The sequence below is a fragment of the Triticum aestivum genome, chromosome 6A, assembly GCF_018294505.1.
Source record: "Triticum aestivum cultivar Chinese Spring chromosome 6A, IWGSC CS RefSeq v2.1, whole genome shotgun sequence".
NCBI lineage: Eukaryota > Viridiplantae > Streptophyta > Magnoliopsida > Poales > Poaceae > Triticum > Triticum aestivum.
This window is the reverse complement of record NC_057809.1, coordinates 259,546,769-259,552,635: the sequence shown is the minus strand read 5'-3', so window position 1 is coordinate 259,552,635 and position 5,867 is coordinate 259,546,769.

Genomic DNA, 5,867 nt, shown 5'->3' with positions numbered 1-5,867 from the left:
AGGTGGCGCAGTGGTGGGTCTTCACGAAGATCTGCATGCCGCCACGCGGGTGCCTGCCCAGCTGGTTGGGTCGGCAGCTGCATGCATGCGGTGGTGGAGGTTTAGTCGGCGTGGGCCTGATGGTGGCCCTGCGGGTGTCCTCGGCAAGGGCCTTGTCGGGGCCCCGGCAAGGGTCTTGCCGAGGCGCCTGCTGTCATCCCCGGCAAGGCGCTTGCTGGGGGCCTTGTGGTCTTCCTCGGCTGGGATCCCGCCAAGGGTTGTCGTGTCCTTAGTGCGTATCTGATCTTGAATGTCTTCACAAAGATCTGCATGCCGCCACGGGGATGTCTCCCGAATCCGTGCCCTTTGGGGGCAGTGGACTCAAGGGTGATTTGCTCCGTAGGCGCGGGACGATTCACCGCGGAAAGGGTCTTGCCGGGGCTACTAGAACCGTCCCCCGGCAAGGATCTTGCCAGGGGAGTCCGCTTCGTCCCCTTTGCTCTTCGTGGTCTTGGCCTTGGCGTCGTTCTAGTTCTCTTGAGCTTCGGTCTTACCCTGGCTCACCTCCCTTGCCTTGCTTGGTGTGGTGGTATCCGCGGCTCAGACTGCCCGTGCAAAGTTATAGGGGTACAAAAAGTGTACCCCTCTTTTTGTACACCGACAACTTGCAGAACCTCGCTCCGCGGTGTCAGGGACGATGTCCGCTTAATTCGTGAGGCACATGTGCCACATCAATTTTGTGAATTGGGTATTTAAATATCACACCACACCTTTTTCACACACACACACAAACACACACATTGGGCCACCCGCAGGTGTGGTTCATATTTGGTCTCACCCATCTCGCGCCACAGGCACACATTTGTGGGCCCACACGTGGTCCACATTTGACCGGAAGCAAAAGGGGGGTGACCATGATGGACTTCTTTTGTCTTTATGTTATGGTAGGGTCAGATGTCAGACCTAGCTATTTGGGGGCAATGCATTCATAGCTAGGATTCCCCTCCCGCCAACACGAAGTGTGTGTGTGTGGGGGGGGGGGGGACAAGCAATAATAACGTGTGCTCTGTGAGACAGGTACCACATCAAAGTTGTGCATGGGATTTTTGAACATCATACCACCATTTTCATACATATATTTGGTCCACATGCAAGTGTGTTTGTGTTATGACCCTTTCCCGCATTTTTTTTGCCAAATTTATAAACAGCAGACGAATCAGATGCAGCAACCGTCTACAATCGGGTACGCCACAGACATGGTTCCCTCGGACTACCCTTGTGCCACGCTCGTGCCCCTATAACCAACAATAGATTGGGCTCCACGAGGCTTCCCTTCCACTCTCCAAAATATCTACTCCCTCACAATCTTGAAAATATCTACCCGCCTAGAGGGTTTTTCTGTTTGATAGCACATGATTAGTATGTGTGGACCATGTGCGATGTCTGTTACTCCCGCTCTACTTCAATCCGTTGATCCAAATTTTCAGTAGCCCCAACATATTACTCCCTCCTACATCCCTCGCAATCTCAAAAATATCTGCTCGGCTGGAGGGTTTCTCTGTTTGATAGCACACGATTATTATCTTTTAACCGTGTGGTGATGTTTGTTATTGCCGCCCCGCTCTGCTTCAATCCCTTGACCCAAATTATTGGTAGCCCTGCCATTTTACTCCAGCCTAGTAAAATTTTTAGTACCCGTGGCATTTCCTCAAACACCACCTTGGCCCCCCTCCACACACACACCCCAAATCCTACGTTCACCCCCAAATCCCCCGCTCACACACACACACACCCCAAATCCCCCGCTCGCACACACACCACCCCTCCGTCGCTCGATACTCTAGCTAGGTCGTCGTCGCCGCCGCCACACCACCTTCATCGTCAACCTCTATCGGTCTGCCCGTGCAGGTTACCCACCAATATACATATCCTTGCCGCCCTGAGTTTCTTGGATGACACCTGAGAAACACCCCCTTTCCCACACATCCCCATCCCCCTCCCCCACTTTAGAGCGTCACAGCCTAAGCTCGGCTACGCTTCTCGGGGAGCTCAAGGAGCGAATGTCCCAATAGAGCTTTACCGTGACCTCTTCGCCCGATGTCGGCAAGGTGGCCACCGAGGAAGCTGGCGATGATGATTGGCCACAGGCTCTCAATCCGTGGACAAGAGTATTCTGGTATGTTGCTGACGCTGGCTACGACATCGAGGTCATTGATAGCAACGGCTTGACGCGGGCTATGTCACGGGTTAAGTTGCCCACCCCCAACCCCTTGAGTCTGATAGCCGTTGATCTCATCGATGGCCCTGTCGCTGATCTTTTGTGGCTTGTTATGAACAATTTGCCATCCTTCATCGCCATGCCACCCCGTTTGTAATTTTTAAAGGACACGTTATGCGACGCTGGCTTTGGATCCTCAGCTGCCAAGTCGGACCACCAGGACGATCCCATCTATCACAAGTGAGGAAACCCATGATTTGTTTTGTCGTGCCTCTTCATCGGGGGAATGCCATGATTTGTTTTCTCGAACTCCTTTTATAGTGAGAATTTTTCCCGTATTTATTGTTATATTTGGTTGTTTTCATTATGCCTTCTTTATTTCAATGGTTTTTGGTTATTCAATTGTTTGTAGTTAGCATATGTCCAGTTTCAATTGCTATCTTTGGTTGTTTGTAGTATGCCTTGTTTATTTAAGTTATTCACACTGTGATGTTCTATATGTGCAAGTATGAACTGTGCAGTTTAATTTCATCAATACCAGTTTCAACAATAGCTCTATGAATGACTATATTTGGTTGTTGTTAAGCATATTGTATTTAACATGCCTTTCGATTTGATTTAACAATAACTAGTGTACTTAGACCTGCATAATACCAGTTTGAGTGACCATGTTTGCTTTGTTTTTAAATGTTAGGCCTGTTGCAATTAACACACCTTTCCACTTCTTGGTTCTCTTAACTAGCGTGCTTAAACCTTCACTATGAAGCAATCATTTGGAGATTATGTTGTCTACCATGGAAATATTTGGTTCATGTTTAGCATGTTTTGCTTAACATGCCTTTAGATGTACTTACACGGGACAATATTGGAACAACTGTTGTTTATCATCGAGGTTAGTTTCATCCCATGGCTTATATACTCACTATTCGGGATATTGGTAGCTGCTACCATATAGGCCGAGGCTAATAAGGGATTAATCGTCGAATCAGACATTTAACTAAATATATCTATAACCCATTTATAGGTAGGTTATCTAGGGCCACATCTAACATATCTGAGGCTGCATAGCAACATGCATTGTATCGAATGACTAAATATGCAATCCTGGGCCACATAGCAACAAGGAAGGGCTGGTTGGTTCTAGGCCTAGGAGGGCCACACTTTGCTGTACAGTGTTGCCAAACTTGGCAAAGGTTAGTTCTTCAAAACGAGAGCCACAAGTTGGCACGCCTAAGAGAATCTTGCCACACTTTCTTAGTGTATGTGATGTGGGTCCATAGTGTGGCTTGCCTAAGATGTGGCTTGAACCAAACACACACCTAAGGTTGTCAAACTTGCCTAACCTTAGGTGTGACAACAACAACAACAACAACAACAACAACAACAACAACAACAACAACATTAGTTAGCTGCAGTTAAATGACAGATATTTGTGAAAATGTAATAAACTTCCTCCACCCCATAATATAAGAAGTTTATTCATCCACGTCGTGAGTATATTGGATGTTATAAGATTTTATATACTGGGACGAACGGTGTGTTGTACTACATCGTTGTGCAATTGTTGTTTAGCTTCTAATATTAACTTGTTGCTTTTAGGTACAAGTAATTGCTAAAGATCCGTGCTTCGACCATTTCTGTGGATGGGGCAATGAGATATTGAGGAGCCAGCATCAAGTGAGGAAACTGATAAAGATCTTAGTTATTGCGAAAGACCCATTTTTTAGTGGGTCAACTATTTTTCATATAGTAAATCGCTAGCAACGATCATGTAAAAACACATTACTCTAGAGCATCATCTCTCCATCTAAAAAAGAAGTGGCAAGTTAATATTTCAAAATTTGATTCGAATCGACTTGGTAAGGTAGATGTGGATGCTCATTCTCCCAAAATTTGAACGAACGTTAAACACCCTCTGCTCGGTGGAATTCGCCCGAACAAATAAATGGGAGATGTGAAATTACCGGCCTATGTGGGACACACATCAATTGGCCCATTGTACATCGAGGGTAGGTTCGTACTTCATCCAAGCGTGCCTTCTACTTGGCCGAAATGACATGTGCCGAATAATTCATAAACCATGGTCGGCAAAACACCCTCTCCTTGCCCGAAATAGCTCGCGCCCACTATTTCAAAACACGCTCTCCTCGCCCAAAATCGCTCACGCCCACTATATTTGAAAACACGCCCTCCTCGCCCAAAATCACTCGCACCCACTATATTTCAAAACATGCCCTCCTCGCCCGAAATCGCTCGCTCCTACTATTTGGGAGAAGAAAAGTTACTCTACTATCCCCGACCCTCAGTACACAGACCCAAGCCGAGAAGCCTAAAGGTAGGGGTAGAACTGTAACCCCCCCCCCCCCACACACACACACATTTCAGACAAATGTGTCCATAAGACATGGTTCCCCCTCCCAATTCCCCATTCATACCTCGTCGGCACCAAATCACCTTCTCCCCGGAAGCTCCCTTTTCCCGAGCCGCGAAACCTCAACCCCTCCTCCATGGCGCTCCCCGCCGCACCAAATTCACAGCCGCCCTCCTCTCTAATCCCAGATACGCTGCCCATTTGTCGTCGTGCACTGGGTCATGTGCCTCTTACTCTGTGCTACCAGAGCTGCCTCGATGACGGCCGCGTGAGCCATACCAGAGCCGATTCACCCCCGCTGTTTTTCACGGCGCCGGAGCAGCTCCAACTTTGGACCCGTCCAGAGCCCCGGAGCTGCTTCCCCGTAGCCGTCGACCATCACGACATCTCTGCTTCAATGCCACCGGTAGCCACCGCAACCACGCCGGCCTCACCGACTAGGCAGCTAGAGCTGCCTACTTCACCGGGCCGCCAGATAGGTTGCACCCTCATCTCAAATCACTTTATTTAGGCGTCAGTTGTCTAAATTTTTATTCTGGGCCAATCAATTCCCAATGGGAAGTAGCACCCCTCAAGCCAGCAGAGCTCCTAGGCTGTCGGTTGGCTGGTGTCTAAAGTAAGGGTGTGGGGGTGCAAGGTCGCCGCGGAAGCAGTGCTTAGATGGCTATCTTAGAGTTGTGTGGGCTGAAGGTAATGCCGCTGCTGGATCTGGATGATGGCGAGTCTTTGTGGATTGTGAAAGGATCGAGAAGAGGTGTCTAGAGGGGGGTGATTAGACACTAAGTGCCAAAAGTTGATGTTTTTAATATTCTCAAGTTTAAGTGGAGTTTAAGCACAAGTTTAACAAACACAATACATATCAAGCAAGCATGCAACGAGTATATGAGCAGCGAAAAGTAAAGCATGCAACTTGCAAGAACGTAAAGAGAAGGGTTTGGAGTATTCAAACGCAATTGGAGACACATATGTTTTTGTCGTGGTTCCGATAGGTGGTGCTATCGTACATCCACGTTGATGGAGACTTCAACCCACGGAGGGTAATGGTTGCGCGAGTCCATGGAGGGCTCCACCCACGAAGGGTCCACGTAGAAGCAACCTTGTCTATTCCATCACGGCTGTCGCCCACGAAGGATTTGCCTCACTAGCGGTAGATCTTCACGAAGTAGGCGATCTCCTTGCCCTTACAAACTCCTTGGTTCAACTCCACAATCTTGTTGGAGGCTCCCAAGTGACACCTAGCCAATCTAGGAGACACCACTCTCCAAGAAGTAACAAATGGTGTGTTGATGATGAACTCCT